This window comes from Mus musculus, chromosome 15 (genome assembly GCF_000001635.26).
Source record: "Mus musculus strain C57BL/6J chromosome 15, GRCm38.p6 C57BL/6J".
Classification (NCBI taxonomy): domain Eukaryota; kingdom Metazoa; phylum Chordata; class Mammalia; order Rodentia; family Muridae; genus Mus; species Mus musculus.
The window spans coordinates 83,817,747-83,836,269 of record NC_000081.6 but is presented as its reverse complement, the minus strand read 5'-3'; the positions used below and the strand labels follow the sequence as shown (position 1 = coordinate 83,836,269).

The 18,523-nt window shown below is 47.5% G+C and overlaps 1 protein-coding gene and 1 long non-coding RNA gene across 10 annotated transcripts in view; one reads left to right on the top strand and one right to left on the bottom strand.

Moving 5' to 3' along the window:
* Nucleotides 1–18,523, bottom strand: part of Mpped1 (metallophosphoesterase domain containing 1) — a 79,016-nt gene that overhangs the window by 22,218 nt on the left and 38,275 nt on the right. The window lies entirely within an intron of this gene.
* Gm52172 lies at nt 8–5,204 on the top strand. The gene is made up of 3 exons (XR_003951469.1): nt 8–1,284; nt 1,995–4,044; nt 4,768–5,204. It is a non-coding gene; the product is annotated as a predicted gene, 52172 (long non-coding RNA).

Here is an 18,523-nt window from a genome sequence, read left to right as displayed (position 1 = left end):
CGGGGTGGGCATGCACAGAGATGCTGGCGGCCCTTGTGGAAGCCACAGGGCCACCAAAGGGAGATAGCTGGGGACAATCACTGGAGTCCCTCGGCAGGGGTACCCCACTGCCCCATCCTGACCTCTGAATCGGAGAAGGCAGTGTCCCAATCATTTTCCAGGCTCAGCCTGCCTGGCCTTTACTGACCATCAGTCCTTGTGCACAGAGCAGCATCCTTCCAGGACCTAAGCTGCCTCAGTTTTCTCTGCTTCCCTCCCTTCTGTCTACCTCTGACTAGAAGAAAACCTCCCAGGGCCATCAGCCTCAGCTGCCACCAGTCTCTCAGCTTTCTCCACCTTAGGCTATCACTCCTCAGCCTACACGTGCAAGCTCTTGGTAGAACCCGGTTCAAACCTTCAGAAATGCTGCCCTCAGGGAAAACCCCAGTGCCCAGCAGCATCCGCATGGAATTTGCAGTCAATACAAGGTTCTGGAATGCCCAACCTTTTGCACACCATGGTCTGATGTCATCTGCAAGGTTCAGACCCAAGAACCACACAGCAGGTTACAAACAAACAAACAAACAAACAAACAAACAAACCCCAGGAGGCTAACAGCCTCAGAGTGACCAGCGGTGCCCACCTACGGGGCATCCTCCCCGTTGGCCCAGAAAAATGCCATTCACCCTGCCCTCATTCAGTGCCCAGATCCCACATTGCCCAGCCCTCTGCCTCGGTTGCTGCATGAAGGAAGCTGTAATGGCTCTGGAAGCCCTGGTTTGAGTTTTAAAATAAAATGTTGGGCTGTGGAGACAGCTTAAAGTGTTTGCTTTGCTCTAGCCCCAGAACCCGTGCTGTGGCTGTTGTTGCTGCTACTGCTGCTGCTATTGTTGTTGTTGTTTTTAAATCCAGGTCTAGTAGCACACACTTGTAACTCCAGTCCTGGGGACATAGAGAGAGGTGGGTCCCTGGGCTCACTGACCTGCTGGCATAGCCTAGCCTACCTGATGAGTTCCAGGTTAGTGATAGAACTTGTCTAAAAAAAAAAAAAAATCAAGACAGAAGATGCCTAAGGAATGACTGACACGGACATTGACCTCTGGTCTACACACACACACACACACACACACACACACACACACACACAAAATCAATCAATGTGTGAGTGTTCCTAGGAGAACCAAGTTTGGTCTTCTGCCTCTCTTCTTGGTAGCCGATGCTCAAAGATCAGGAATCAGAATCAACAACTGGGCTGAGATGCGGCCGCCATGTGTATTTTGGGGAGAAGCCTGTTCCCGCCCTCAGGTGAGAGCCAGGATGGGCAGCTCAGGCTCAGGGCCTTGTGATCTGTGATACAATGTGACACCCTGCGCTCACTCACTGCTGCATGACCCAGGCAAGATGGAAAGGTGAAATATAGGGGGTTGTGGGACTGGGAAGGAACCCCTCACCCACCTCAGTCGAGATGAAGCTTCTCACTGCCTGAGGATCAAGGAGGTCCTCGGTCTTTCACAGAGACAGATCTCAGAGCAGAATGTTAGAGTGGCACCAGGCGGTGCTCAAAGCCGGAGCGCAGGCCTGGAATATGACCTTATTTCTTTCCACGTGTGACCTGTGCTTTCCTGGGAATCTCACTAACAAGGCGATTAACTTTGTTCACAGTGAAAACAACTCTTGGCTCCCTGTGTGACCCTCGTGACCCCACTGCTTTACCCTTATCAGCCTTAATCCTATCCAGGGGACTTCAGAAAGGCTCCCTCTGGGGAGAGAGAGAGAGAGAGAGAGAGAGAGAGATTAGAAGCCTTTAGAGATATGTTAAGGTCAATTCACTCTCTCTCCCTCACCCACCCTCTCCCCCATTCCTCTTTTCTCTCTCCCTCCCTCACCCTACCTTGCACATAGCCACACATGGGGTACAGTAGTGTATACTAGCTTTTTTTTTTTTTTACAAGTCCCTCCCTTCCCTCCTCTCTAATACCCATACTTAAAACTAACTCTGTCAAAATGTCTTCTAGGAGCTGGAGAGATGACGCATCAGTCAAGGCCTTCTGCCCTTCTGAGAGCCTGTGTGCAGTTCTCAGCACTCACACCTGGAGGCTCACAGCTGCCTGTAACTTCAGCCCCAGTGGACCTGACGCCCTCTGGTGGCCTCTGTAGTTGCTGCACTCACATGCCCATACACACAAAATGTTAACATTGCCTTCTGTTCCTGGCTGACTTATCCTGAAGTTCTTTGCTATAACTTCTCCTGCATGGAGATTAAAAAAAAAAAAAAAGAAAGAAATACCCAGCTAGGACTCTCCAGCTCCCCCTGACAAACCCACATCCTAACAGCAATGAAATGGAACAGTCTAGACGCCAGTGATACACTTTTCCAAGCAGGCCCACCTGAGTCCTACACCACCTGCTTCACCACATGCCTGACCATCAAGGCAAAGGGCTGTGAGTGTTCAGTGACTCTCAGCCTGGCTAGGGCACAGCTAAGGAACCCCGGTCTGCACACTGACTCAATGTCTCTAAGCCTGATCATCAGCTCTAGAAAACCATGGTGATAGGACAAGTCTGAGCCCAAGACTCAGTTCCAACCTCCTGTGTGGCCACACCCCCCCACCCCTGCCATGTGCTAACAGCTTCCTCACACATGAGAACTCCACCCGTGTGAGAAATCTCTGGTGCTGCAGACCACGCTGGATGCACAAAAACTTTCAACATTCCAAAGGAAGAAGAAGTGAGCTTCTCTGAGCCAGCGTTTGCAAACTAGAGGCTACAAGCCCCACCCCTGCCCCAGACATAGTCAGCTTGCTACAGCTTTGGTTTTTTTTTTTTTTTCATTGAATTTGTTGCCAGCAATAAAAATTTGAGAGATTCCCAATAAAACTTCATTCTTCTTGGTTTCTAAAAATAAGCAATCGTATTCGTTATTATCATCTTGTCGTTATTAACATTCGGTGATTCTGGCTCAGTCATGAAATGCTGATTATCCGTCTCCTTGAACAGGAGGAATCCTACCATCTCACAGAGTATAGTTCACTCATTTTGACATGTGGTCCACTGTCAGCCATTTGGGGTTCGTGGCCTTACAGTAACCACACCCTGGCCTAGGAGGGTCAGTGGGAGGTAAGTGATGACCAATGAGGCTGTGGGAGATGGAGTCCCCAAGCCCCATCCTGAGGTTTACTGCAACTAGTCCCGGTGAAAATCCCAGAATCGGGGGGGGGGGGGGAGTGGGCGTGTTAGCTCCACCCATCTCCATTCCCTCACGAGTCTAGTGAACAAAGCCACCTGCACCACTGTAGCTGAGCACTGCACTAGAGCTGAGGACTGAGTGGGGACTGAGTGGGCAGAGCAGCAGGGAGGAGCTGAACTGACCACCTGCTCCTGGAGCAGCACCCTAGTGTCACCGAGATCTTGATTCCCCACAGAGCCATCCAAAGTAGATATCATTAAGTCCACTCCATATCTGAGGGCCTTGAGCCGAAGATAGGAGACTGGAGGAGCCCCACCGCTCAGGTGCAGGGGTGACATTGCAGATGTCAACTAACTCGGTGCCTCTTTGTCACTGACCCAGAGTCCTTCAAGGCCATCATAAGACCCTAGAGTCAGCCTGGGAGCCTCATTAGTCCTTCCCCGAGCACAGAACAAGGACTGGTCCAGGAGGTGGCAAGAGAGCCCAGCAGGATGGGTGGGGTGGCCACCACTGGCTGCTTACATCCCTGATTCATCCTGGCTTCCGTTCACAGTGCGGGTGAAGCTAGGGGGTGGGGCCACACTAATGGATTTCTGTCATGTCTCTAACTGGGGGTGCTACTTAAGTAAATCAGCAAATTACGCCAACTGCACAATTCCACGCTTCTGCAGTAGTGACTCTGTGGGGGCTGGGTGTGCAGGAAGCTGTCAGCTCCCCTCAGGAGCTCTACCAGTGGCAGACAACGAGAGCTGAGACCTACAGTCTCCAGGGATTATGACAGAGCACAAAGGACCACCTCCCATGCCCAAGGCCAGGCAGCAGGAGGGAGCTGTACCTTCCCAGGGTGACAGGTTCAAATATCTGTTCCCTTCAACAAGGTGGGTGTCACAGGCAACACCCCATCCCTGAGACGACAAAGGTCTAGCCCTGTGTCCATCTGTCTGGGAGGTTCATTGGACTTGATAGCTCACCAGCTGCCTGTGATCTCCACAGACACTAAGCATTCCTCTCTCCTTTTGACATCTGAGGGAGATGATTTGGGTTGCTAAAAGCATAAGACATGCTAAGCAAAGGAGTGGCTAAAAAAAAAAAACCATGGGTGACAAAATATCCTGGCACTCCTGTGACAGGATGGAGGTACATTCTGAACCACCATGCCTTGTCCCTCAGCGTGTGTGTGTGTGTGTGTGTGTGTGTGTGTGTGTGAATTGAGAGGTAAGTAGGAGGAAGGGTGAATGAGTGGATGGACAGATGGACGGATGGACAGACAGACAGACAGATGGGTAAGTATGTGGATGGATGGATGGATGGATGGATGGATGGATGGATGGACGGACGGACAGATGAATAGGTGGATATGTGGTTGACTGGCTGGCTGGCTGGCTGGCTGGGTGGGTGATGATGAGTAGTGAATGGGGGTGGGTAGGTAGGGGGAAGGGGGAAGAGGGGATCAGTGGATTGGTGTGTGGGTGAAAGAGTAACTGAGTAGGTGAACAGATGAATGATCAAATGGCAGGCTGTGTGTGGAAGCACATGTAAGGGTAGATGGTTGGTAGGGTGTATAAATGGATTTTTATGAGCCTGCATGCTATTGTGGGTAGGAAGATGGACAGACCAACGGGAGCTGAACGGAGAGGCGGATGGAGGAATACACCTCTCGATCAATCCACCTGGTAGCGCTGACTTGTCTCCTTCACATCAAGAGAGTCTCCATCTTCCTGGATCCTTCCTTCCCTTTAGGAGACGGCTTTCAGACTTACCCCTTCATCTATGTAATTGCCCATCTGTGAGGCTCCTCCGGTCCTCCTTGCTCTCTAGCTGACGGGGAGTATGGAGGCCAGACTAAGGCTCTTCAATGGCCTGCTCATCACCGACTTAGATAAAGCCTCCTCCTCTGCTTTAGGGCTGTGGCCCCTTGTTACAGGTTTGCCTTCCTGTCCCAGAACCCAGAACATCTCTGAGTGTGGTAAGACATCCTGTACAGCACCACCTTCCCACCCTCTACCTGCATACAGAGAAGTGAGTGTACCCCCATGCCCAGCTGCTTCCAGTGCCCGGACAGAAGCCCGACCCCTGGGGTGGGGCTGTTTCACAAGCAGAGGTGGACCAGGTCACACTGTCATCCTGTGGAGCCAGGAATGGAAAATGCAGGAGACCAGAAGAGGAAGCCATTGGAAGGTCTCAGCCCAGGGCAGCTTGAGTGAGTGGATGGCTTAGCTAGTCAGTTAGGCTCAGGGTGGCAGGCATGTCCCAATGCCTTTTCTTTTTCTCTGACTTTCCCAGCCTGACATCCTCAACTGAGGCCTTGGTCAGCCTGTCCAAATGCATGCTACGCTGGGGGGGAGGGGCTGTGTTTGTCGAAGCTGTACTCTGTTAGAGGCCCAAGACTTAGTCTCAACTAAGGCCTTGGTCAGCCTGTCCAAATGCATGCTACGCTGGGGGGGGGGGCGGGGGGGGGAGCTGTGTTTGTCGAAGCTGTACTCTGTTAGAGGCCCAAGACTTAGTCTCAACTGAGGCCTTGGTCAGCCTGTCCGAATGCATGCTACGCTGGGGGGGGGGGGTGTCTGTGTTCGTCGAAGCTGTTAGAGGCCCAAGACTTAGTCTGCTTTGCTGTATTCCCAGGTTCTTTTAGGACCCCAAAAATGGCGAGAGCAGTTTAGTGAACTATTGTGTTCTACTTCTGTGGAGAGACACCATGATCAAGTCAACTCTTATAAAAGAAAACGTTTCACTGGGGCTGGCTTACAGTGTCAGAGGCTTAGTCCACTACAATCATGGCAGGAAGCTCGGCGGCATGCAGGCAGACACAGTGCTAGAGAAGTGGCTGAGAGCTCTACATTCTGATCCAAAGGCAGTGACTGGGACTAGCATGGGCCTTTGAAACCTCAAAGCCCGCCCCAGTGACACATAGTGGTTTGAAGGACTCCATAGCACCACAATGGGCGGTGTCCCAGGTGGCCCTTTTAGGGTGCTCTGCTGTACTGATCCTCAACCCTTGACCTCAAAGGCAGCCTCTACCCCTGCCTTTTCAGAACTGGTAAGCACACCCTACCATGTCAACATGGTGACACTAAGCCATCTACCTAGAAGCTACACTCCCCTCCAGCTTTCTTGAGATGCTGGTATCTGCCTAGGTATGGGTTTTTCAGTGGATAAAGAGACCATGAACTGTCAATCAGAAGAGCAGATGAGGGTGACAGGTGAGTTTTCCTCTTCACTTACCAGAGGCATGGAGTCCAGGAGCATCCGAGCAAAGCTTCCAAAGGCAGCCAAGTTGAGATGCACAGAATGCTGGGGGACTCCTGTGGGAGCCTGTGAAGTCCTGACATTAATCTCCCTCCAAAGAGGTTATTAATCTTTATTGCTAACCTGTTCTATGCCATCCCAGGCTGCACTGGGTCCACACAGCCTGATCTGTCACACTCTGTGAAAGGCACACACATTTCTACACCATCCGTGCTGGTCCCAGAGTGGCACATTGAGCCCGGCAGGGTTTTAGCATGCTCTAAACACAATGACAATCAGGAAAGTACCCACTTACTGCTTTTTTTTCCTGCCCATTCCCTGTCTCACAGAACACAGTGGAGGGGGTGGGATGCAGAGACGGTGTAACGATCTCTGATTGCATTTTTAGTGCGTCGTTGACAGTTCTGTGTTTAAACGCTTGCCAATGTCTGGGAGATTCGAGTTAGCAGACGGCTTAGCGTGGCGCAGAGTCTAGGGGAACGCTGGGAAAAAGCTAGCTCTGAGATTCAGCAGCAAGCTGCCGGTGGCCAAGTCATAGGGCCATGTACACAGCATGGATCATGTGAGCCGGTTGGTGTAAACAGAATGGGATCCATGTCTGACCCAGACAGGCAAAAGAGCCCTGGAACAGGGTATGGGAGGCATGGGCTATGCCTACAGTCCTGTCTGTAGTGACCTCCCAGGGCCAGGTGCCAGGATTAGCAATGTGTATGTGATACATCTTGACACTCATTGGAAGCAAACACCATATCCTCCAGTCTGCAGAGGAAGACAACCTAGTAGGGTAGCAGGCTACAGAGCCCAATCCCATATCTACCTCTTATTGGCTGGCTGACTCAAGAGGAGCGCCTTCAGCACCCTTGCCTGCAGCCTGGATGCTCACCATGTACTAGCAAACACAGGAAGTCACACTTTTTCCCTCTCCAGACGTGTTCCATCAGCTGTATATGACAGGGGTACATTGGGGGAGAGGCACTCAGTCGCTTAAGAGCAAGAAGCATACCATGGCACCCCAGGACCCACAGGGGAGCTCAGCCGGTCAGAAGGTGAAGCAGAAATGTGACTAAGAGCCTCAGCAGTGGGTCACACCATGTGAGCCAAACAGGCAAGTGAGTAGGCTAAAGGCTACCAGTTTGGTGTCTCTGGGGGACCTGGGGCATGTGAGCTGTTCCTCATCGTATGGCACTCTGGGTATTCAAGGCAAATGGAACGGGGTCTCAGCTGAGCACCCCACAAAGGGTCTGTTGGCTGTGGTGTGCTTGGCTTGCCTGTGGAAGGCGTGCTGCTGACCCTGGCAGACACAGTCCCTGCAGCCCAGGGAGATTCCAAGGTATCAGAACATCGAAACACAGAAAATACAGAAAAGCCGAAGGCTCAGATCCTCAATTGATTGTATCACAACCTGGGGTTCTCTGGAGATTTCAGCCCAGAAATGGGAGACAAGACAGTAGAGGTTGTTAAAACAGGGGCTCCAAAAAGTTCCAGCATTGCCCAGGGCACACAGAGGCTCAGGGACCCATACCCACCTGCAGCTTCCTGCTGCAAAGACATCACTGTGGATGGACATGTATTAGCACAGCAGGGGCTCTGCTAAAGCAAAGGCTGGCCCTACCGCATGCCTCAGCGACTCCTGTGGGTCCTGCGTGGGAGGCTCCTGGAACCACTGTGCCACGCTGGTGCCCATATTTAAAAGGCAAATGCGATCCGTCTTCTGTTCTGTGCTAATAGCCCAAATGTTTAACTTCCCAACATTTGTTTTGCCTGGGAAATGTTTTTCAAACAGGGACATTCAGTCCTAGGCGCCATCAACTGTGTTTCCAGTGCTACCGTAGTGTGGACCACTTCAGGATGAAGGATGCCCATGCCTCTACACCCGTATGTAAGGCTTCCCACGGGGGAAAGAAGTTTATGGGACCCTGTGCCCCCAGAAGCCATGGTCTAACAGAAAATACGTACCCAAGTACATTCACAAAAGACCTGTGATGACCTCGGGGGATCTTTCTTGGGGTTTCTGTTGCTATGATAAAGCACAGACTAAAAGTAATCTGGGGGGATGCAAGTTGCTTGGCTCACATATTCTAGGTCACAGTTCTCTGAGGGAAGCCAAGGCAGAAACTCAAGCAGGGCAGGAACCTGGAGGCAGGAACTGAAGCAAACACTGGAGTGGTGCTGCTTACGAGCATGTCCCCCTGGCTTGCTCAGCCTGATTTCTTATACAACCGTGTCCCACCTGTCCAGGGGTGGCACTACCCACACCTGTCATTAATCAAGAAAATGCACCACAGGCTTTCCTACAGACCAGTCCCTCTACTGAGGTTCCCTGTTTCCAAATGTGTCAACTTAAAAAAAACTAACCAGCATAGTTGATGATGGTGGCACTTGCAAGAGGCTATATATATACTATCATGGTTGTGCCCTGGCTCCTCATCCAAGTGGTTGGGTCACCTGTATTGGTCAACCCATGTACCTCAGACCCTCTTCCTTCCAGCTCTTCTTTCTAATTCATGCTATGCCCATCAATACTGCTCCTTCCAAGATGTCTTCCCTAGGTAAGCCCTCTCCAATCTGGGGGACTGACACCAGACCTGGATGGGGCAAGGTGAGGACAGGGTGAAGTGAGGCTCAGGATGGTGACTCTGTCGGATCTAAGCCAAGTCCAGATAGATACAGGCCTCACTCTAGGGGAAAAGCAGGCTGAGTTAAGGCTGAGTTAACCCAGCATCTCCTACCACTGCATCCAGCATCTCCTGCCACTGCATCCAGCATCTCCTGCCACTGCATCCAGCATCTCCTACCACTTCATCCAGCATCTCCTGCCACTGCATCCAGCATCTCCTGCCACTTCATCCAGCATCTCCTGCCACTGCATCCAGCATCTCCTACCACTGCATCCAGCATCTCCTGCCACTGCATCCAGCATCTCCTGCCACTGCATCCAGCATCTCCTACCACTGCATCCAGCATCTCCTACCACTTCATCCAGCATCTCCTGCCACTGCATCCAGCATCTCCTACCACTGCATCCAGCATCTCCTACCACTTCATCCAGCATCTCCTACCACTTCATCCAGCATCTCCTACCACTGCATCCAGCATCTCCTACCACTTCATCCAGCATCTCCTGCCACTGCATCCAGCATCTCCTACCACTGCATCCAGCATCTCCTACCACTTCATCCAGCATCTCCTGCCACTGCATCCAGCATCTCCTACCACTGCATCCAGCATCTCCTACCACTTCATCCAGCATCTCCTGCCACTGCATCCAGCATCTCCTACCACTTCATCCAGCATCTCCTACCACTGCATCCAGCATCTCCTACCACTTCATCCAGCATCTCCTGCCTCTGCACCCAGCATCTCCTGCTACTTCATCCAGAGACATTTCAAGCTGTAAGGCAAATCTCAGTGTGGAGCTTGGTACCCAATAGACACTCGGTGCATGTGTCGAATGCACACAGTATCACTACACCTGTTCAACAGATGCTACGCTGTGCTAACTACAAGAAGTCAGCCACTTTTGAGAAAAGCAAGATGTTTAACAGAGCATATCCAAACAAACCCAAGATGAGGGCAGAGAGGTTCCATTTCTAAAGTAACATTGCTAGCTGTAAGAAGTATTGCAGTGATATCTGAAATAGGAATATTAAAATGAGCAGTGCCCAATTGTGCCTTAAAGAAACAAGTGCTTCCTAACCCTCAGGGGATATTCTGGAAGAGGGAGAGAAAAATGTTAAGGCCAGGAGATCAGAGAATTTGCTATGAGATTGTGTCTCCTAGTAATATCAGATACCCACAAGATCTCACCAGCATGACCACCCACACGTGAGATGAACTAAGATGACCAATCACCAATGGGCATTCCAAATGGAACAGGGAAAATGCCAAGAGTCCTCAACCCTACTCTCTCTCTTCTCTCTCTCTCTCTCTCTCTCTCTCTCTCTCTCTCTCTCACACACACACACACACACACACACACACACACACACAACTATAGCAATTGAGGGAAGCAGGAGAAATAATAGTCTTTACCAAAAAAGAGCATATCAATTGTTTGTCCAGTGCTAAATAGCCCTAAAAACACACATACAAGGCTATATTTAGGAATACACATGTATATATATATATATATATATATATATATATATATATATATATATATATATATATATATATAAATGCATGCAATAACAATTAATGAAACGATGCCATGAATTTGAGGGAGAGTTGGGGGATACGTGAGAGGGTCAGGAGGGAGGAAAGCAAGGGAGAAATGTCATCAAATTATAATTTCAAAACTAGAACGTAAACAAAAGATGCTTTGAAGCAGGACCTGGGAGTAAGCATCAGGAAGGAGAGGAGCCATGCAGGGGCCACTGCCTTGGTCATAAGACTTGAGGGACTTTGTGGCACTACCAGAAAGCAAACACCATTTCAGTTAAACCAGAAAGAAGTTCCTCATCTACTTCATAACTCCATCCACAGACAGACTGATCTCTTAACTGCTTTGCCTATTGTTCAAAAGTCAGAATGAATCCTGGGCTTGGTGGTACCACACCTGTAATTCTAGCACTCAGGAGTTGGATGCAAGAGGATCCGGAGTTCAAGGCCATCCTCAGCTACATAGGGAATCTGAGGCCAGCCTAGGTGGGATGGTTGGCTTAACTGTCAACTTGACACAATCTAGAAGTGTCAGGTTAGCCTTATCTTGCTTACATAAATTGAGGCGGTAAGACCTGCCCATCATGGGTGATACCATTTCCTAGGAAGGAGATTCTAAGCTACATAGGACTGAAGAAAGCACACTAGTTAGAAGATACACATGTGTTAATCCATTGCTGTCTGCTCCTGATGGGATGTGTAGTGTGACTAACTGCTTCAAGTTCCTGCCTTGACTTCCCAGAATGATGGATAAATGTAACCTGGTATTGTGAGAACAATGAACTGAACCTTTCTCCCTTAAGTTGCTTCTCTCAGGGTATTTTATCACACTAGCAGGAGACAATACTAAAGGATTGGGCTATGTGAGACCTTCTCAAAACAAAACAAAGCACAACTAAACTTAATTGTGTCACAGTTCACACTGATGTAAAGTTAGGTCAAATATGAACCTGTACTGGCTGGTTCCTCTGTGATTCTGAGGGTTGCACCCTGGGATTGCTCTGAACCAGTTTCAAAGGTGGGTGGTCAGCTAAACAACTTGTCACTGGGCCAGTCTGGCAGCCACTAGAGACAGCACAGCCAAGATGTGTCATACACTTAAGGGTTTTGTTTTGTTCGTTTTTTGTTGATTTTTTTTTTAAGATCTCTATAGTCTTGTTGGTTTATGTACTTATAAATATAAACTTCCCTCTTAGAACTGGCTCTGCTGAGCTGGGAATATGGCTCAGTCAATAAGATGCTCATAGAAGTAGGGGGACCTGATTTTGATCACCAGAGCCCATGTTAGAACTGGGTAGGCACAGATAGTCTGGAGAGGATCCTGGGTTCACTGGCTGAATTAGCAAGCTGCAGGCCAGTTCCAAAAATAAAGTTAGTGACTCCTGAAGAGTGACTCCCAAGATTGTCCTCTGGCCTAAACACGTGCACACGTGAATGCACACATGCACATGCGCACAGGCACACGTGCACGCACACACACACAGGACTGCCAGTGTTTAGCCAGTTCTGGTTGGTTGTGTCTCCACTGTAGTCTGATTCTTTGGGGACAGGTCTCATCTCCCCGATGACCAGTCATTCAAATGCCCCTCTCATCCTCTGGTGATTGCTGTCCCTTTTCTTGCTGCCAGGTTACAGTTTTGTTCCACTGTTTTCTGACGCAAGACACTATTTTATGTTTAGTATTTGCGATGATGATGCTTTATAGTAAATTATGATCCATTTTGAAATAGTGTTCTTTTCACAAATTAAAGGAATGTGTCCCCTGTGCCTTTGGAATATTCTACCAATGTCTCCCAGTTCCATTTGTTCCACAGGTAATTTAACTCTGGTGTCTTTCTGTTGTGTACATGTCATGTTTCTCCAGATCTTCGAGAAACAAGAACAAACCAATACCCAAATCAGTAAGGAAAGAGATTACAAATATCAGAAAAGGAATAAATAGTGGATAAAGGAACAACACAAGGAATCAAAAAATTGGTTCTTTGCAAAGATGGGCACCACAGGACTTTTAAGGAATACTTTTTGAGAAATTATATTAGAAGATGAGAAAAATTCTAGATACACATGATCTTCTAAAATCGAACCAAGAGGATTAAAAACTGCTAAAAAGAATGATAATAAGCAATAAGATTGGAACTGTTATTTTAATAAGTCTCTCAACAAAGGAAAGCCAGAACTGGGTGGATTCACTGATGAATTCCACTCAGTCTTTAAAGAAAAATGAACCGCAGTGTGCCTCAAACTCCTCCACAGAACAGAAAGGATGGAGTGCTTCCAAATCTCAATCCAAGAAAACAGCACTACCTTGATTCCTACAGTGGTCTGAATAGGAATGACCCCCTAGACTCATGTATTTAAATGTTTGGTCATTAGGGAGTGGCAATACTTGAGAAGGATTCAGAGGTGTGGCCTTTGGGGAATAGGTGTGGCCTTGTTAAAGGACGTGTATCCCTGGGGATGGGCTTTGAGGTTGCAGAAGCCTAATTCAGACCCAGAGGCTCTCTTTTCTGTCTGCTACCTGTGGATCCAGATGTAGAACTCTCAGCTCCTTCTCCAGCTCCACGTCTGCCCGCATACTGCCATGCTTCTCACTATGACAACAAGGCACTGAACCTCTGAAATGGTGAGCCAGCCCTAACTAAATGTTTTCCTTAACAAAAGTTGCTATGCGCATGGTGTCTCTTCACAGCAGTAGAACAATGGCTAAGACAATACCCAAGCTGGATACCGGTACAACCATAAAAGAAAACTGTAGACCAATATCCCTGAGATACAAAAATTCTTAATAAAACACTTTGCAAGTTGAATCCAACAGCACAATAAGAAGATCATACACCGTGACCAAGGCGATTCTTTCCACGGGTACAAGGATGGTTCAACATATGCAAATGAGTAAGTTTGATACAGCACATTAAAAAGAATCGAGGACAAAGATCACGTGACCATGCCAAAGGCTTTATGACATACTTCAATAACCCCTTGTGATAAAAGCTGGAGGGAAGCCAAGTGAAGAAGAACCATACTTCAATATAATTGAAGCTATGCAAAGCCAATGTTTAGCCAATACCGTGCCTGTTAGTTGAAAACAGAAAAAAAAAATTCCCTTAAAACCATAAAGGAACAAGACAAGAGTATTCACACCTATCATTTGTACTTAATATGGAACTTAAAGATTTAGCCAGAGCGATCAATCAAGAAGAAGAAATAAAGAGGATAAAAATACCAAACAAGAAAGTCATGCTACCCCCTGTTTGGAGTTGATATATATTGTACCTAGGGGAGCCCAAATACTCCACCAGGGGACTTTTAAAACTGGTGAACAAATATAGCAAGCCAGCAGGACAAAAAAATCAAGAAGCAAAAGTCAGTAACTCTGGTTGGCAAGTGAACCCAGTGGGTAACAGCACTTACTGCCAAGTCTGAGGACCCAGGTTCCCGACCTCTATTTATGCACCATGGCAAAGACACACACACACACACAGACACACACACACACACACACACACACACACACACACACATACACACACACATAAATAAGTCTAAAAAAGATTTTTAATCAGTAACTTTTCTATACACCAGTAATAAATGCACTGAAGAAGAAAAAAACCAGGAAAACAATTTTGTTCAGTAACCCTAACAAAATACCTAAAAAAAAACTGTACATTGGAAAGATCTCAACAATGAAATCTCAAAGCAAGAAACTGAAGAAGACCCAAGAGGATGGAAAGACCTCCCATGCTCATGGATTGGGAGGATCAATATTGTTTAAATGGCCACACTAGCCACAGCCATGCACAGATTCAATGCTATTCTCATGAAAATTCCATTAACATTGCAGGCATATGTATATGGTGTACATGTATGTGTTGACATGTATGCAGGTACACATATATGTGAAGATAAACATGTATATATAGTTGCCAGAGGCTGAGGCAAGTCTTCCTTGGTCTCTCTCCATCTTACACTCTCTCATTGGAACTCAGAGCTTGCTGATCCAGCTACCCTAGCTAGCCAACTTGCTCCAGGGATCCCACTTCCACTTCCTGAGAATATATGGACCACCATACTGTCTCGGCATTTACATATATTGGACATCAAGGATCTGAACTACACAGCAATCACATCATCTACAAAGTTATCCCCCAGCTCTGTGGTCATATTACCAAAAGCAATGGGTAGATTCAGTGCAATCCTCATAAAGATTTTAATGACTTTCTTCACAGAACTAAAAAAAAGGCACTCTTAAAACTCAAATGCAAACACAAAAGACAGATGGCCAAAGCAACCCTAAGCAAAAAGAACACAGCCAGAGGTATCACAAAACCTGGCTTCAAACCACACTACAGAGCCCTCATGACAATGGCAAGCACTGACACAAAGACAGACTAGAAAACCAATGGAGCATAATAAAAGCTCCAAATACAACCTATGAAGCTGCAGCCTTTGGATTCTTGACAAATGTGACAGACCCATGGCAAACCAGACATCTACATACCGAGAATAAAGCTTTGAAACTGCTAGGGGAGACACTGAAGAGATTCTGATGTGGGCAACAAAATATATAGCTCCTCTCACAGTGAAGGAAACAATCAAAAGAGTAAAGAGATGGTTCACAGGATAGGAGTCCTCATTGCCAATCATTCATCAGACGGACAATCGATATCCAGAGGATTAAACCAACCATAGCTACAGCAAAGCAACCCGGTTCATAGAAGGGTGAAAGATCTGAACCAACACTTCCCCCAAAGAAAAGACAGACATATGCAGTGATAGGATTTGAACCAAGTTGGAGAGATGGCTCAGCGGCAGGAGTGCTCACTGCACAGCAGGAGGACCCCTCCCTCCCAGCACCCACATAAGATGCTGGGCAGGAGCACACACACGTCTATACTGCTGGAGTTATGAATAAAGTAGAGACAGCGGATAGCTGATGCCTAACTTCAGAGCCAGCGAGAGACCCTGTCTCAGAGGAATGCGGTGGAGAGTTAAAGATCACGACACTCGAGGTCTTCCTCAGGCCTCTGCAGTTGTGCATAGGTATGAGAACGGGCATGCACATATGTGCATATAGCATACACATATACACAATGTTTTCTCTCTCACACACACATAAAATGTGAAAATCATTCATCTTTAATAGCCACCAGAGAAATGCAAATTAAAATTCCATTTAGAGTCTATCTCACCCCAGTCAGAACAGCTATTTTAAAAATTAATAATCTGGGCATGGTGGTACACACACGGGGGGTGGGGGGCAGAGAGAAGGGATTAAGAGTCCCAGGAGAACCAGAGCTATAATATTTGAGACCTTTAATCCCAGGCAGGGGAGGCAGAGGCAGGTGGATCTCTGAGTTTGCAGCCAACCTGGTCTACAGAGATCTTGGAGGTCTACAGAGCAAGTTTCAAGATAACCAAAGCTCCACAGAGAAAACAATAACAACAAAGTTTGAGTGATCCTGTCTTAAAGCAACAATAATAATGAGAAATACTGGTGAGACTATGGAAAAGAAGAGCCCTCCTACACTGCTGTTGTAAGTCGATGCAGTCGCTATGGAAATCAGCAGGGAAACTAAGATAGAACCAGCACGTGGCCCAGCCACACTACTGAGAGGATTGCTGAGTCATGAAGATACCTCATAACTGCAGGTGAGGGAAACCACAGGACAGGGAACAGCTATGAAATGATTCATTAGAAAATACCTGTTTGCAAGCGGGAGACTGAGATATATAGTAAACCTCTCCTCTCATGGGCGATTGTATTAAATATGAAGTGCTTAGAAACTACAATCAAAAGGCAGGGATAAAAGAACAGAACTTTTAAAAGCCAATTACAGGTTATTTATAAGAGATGTTTGTTTGCTTACTTGCTTGCTTGATTGATTGATTGATTGATTGATTGATTGTTTGGGGGGTAGGGGGTCTTACTCTGTAGCTCTGGCTGGCTCCAAACTCATAACATTCCCTCTGCCTGTCTCCCAGATTTTGAGTTTCTAGGCATGAGCCACCACGCCAGGCTAGAAGACAGTTTCAATGCAAAACATAAAAACAAGAAGGTAACAATGAAAGGATTGAAGAAGATATGCCACCCATCAATAACAAAAAGAACACTGAAATGGCTGCCCCAACATCAGATCAAGTAGCCCTTAGGACAGAAAGTGTTCCTAGAGAGAAGAAAGGATTGTGTAGAGATCAAAAGCCATGCACTAGTCAGCCTCACGGGTGATGCACACAGTACAAGAGAAATTGACACCAATCCTGACGGCGCTGGCTAGTCTTAGCTCAACTTGACACAAGCTGGAGTTATCTGAGAGGAGGGAACCTTATTTGAGAAAATGCCTCCATAAGACATAGCTGTAAGGCATTTTCTTAATTAGTGATTGATGAGGTAGGGCCCAGCCCATCATGAGTGCTGCCAAGCCTGGGCTTACAGCTCTGGGTTCTATAAGAAATCAGGCTGAGTAAGCCATGAGAAGCAAGCCAGTAAGCAGCACCCTCCACGGCCTCTCATCAGCTCCTGCTTCCATGCTCCTGCGCTGTTTGACTTCCTTCTATGATGAACGGTGATGTGGAAGGGTAAAGCAAATAAAGGCAGGTTCCTCCCCAGCCTGCTCTTCGGTCTTGGTGTTTCATCACAGCAATAGGAACCCTGACTAAGACACTGGCAATCATCTCCAAGACACAGACAAGAAGAAGACGCTTTCCAGTCTACTGTGTGGCCCTTAGATTAAATCAAACAAGGACATAACAAGAAAACTACAGATTGTATCTATTCTGAGTGTAGACACAAAGTGTCAATAAGATACTACTAAGTAGCCCTACCAGGGGCTGGAGAAAAGTCTCAGTGCTTAAAAGCAAGTACTACTCTTCCCAAGGACCTCAGTTTGGTTCCCATCACCTGCATCAGGCACTACACAACCAGCTGCAACTCCAACTCACGGAGTCCAGTGCCCTCTTCTGGCCTCTTTAGGCACCTGCACACACACACACACACACACACACACACAATTTACATATATACATTTATAAGCATATATATGATTTAAAAATTAAATAAAATAAAATTTAAAATATTGCCAAACCCAGTAGCACACAGAAAGCATTTACATCTGATCAAACTGGATTTATCCCAGAACTGTAAGGTTAACTCAATACACAGCAGTCAGCTGGGCATGGTGGCGCACGCCCTTAATCCCAGCACTCAGAAGGCAGAGGCAGGCAGATTTCTGAGTTCGAGGCCAGCCTGGTCTACAAAGTGAGTTCCAGGACAGCCAGGGCTACACAGAGAAACTCTGTCTCAAAAAACCAAAAATACACAGCAGTCAATGTAACACAGCACAGTACTCCATACCATGCTATCCTCTGAACAGATGGATTAAGACATCTGACAAAATTCAATGTACCTTCATGATGCGAAGCACTTGACAACAACAAAGGGACCGTACCACTCCACAAAGAAAGTCTGTAAGTTTCCTGTCATTACAGCACCAAGCATCACAACGAAAAGATGCAAGCCCAGAAACAGGACAAAGGGTGTCTACTCTCTCTATTCCTGTTCAGCAGTGCACTTGAGACTCCAACCAGTGCAACTGAGCAAGAATAAGGAATAAAGGCACCCAGAATGCTCTGGGCTAGAGAGATTGCTCAGTGTCATGAGCATCTAAAATCCCAACATTCCTACAGAGAGTTGGGAGACAGAGACAGGAGACTTCCTGGAAGCTCACATCCATGTGCTCACAGAAAACAAGAAAAAGACCCTTCTCAAGGCAGAAAGCGAGGACTGATAGCCAAGGCTGCCCTCTGCCCTCCATCCCCATGCCACAGCGTGTGAACAGCCACATCCATGTGAGATGCTCCACCCTCATCCCACCTGAGCCCTGGGGAGGGAACAGCGGCCCTGCTGACATTTAGATTTTAGATTTGCAGCTTCCAGAACTGGGAACAGATCAA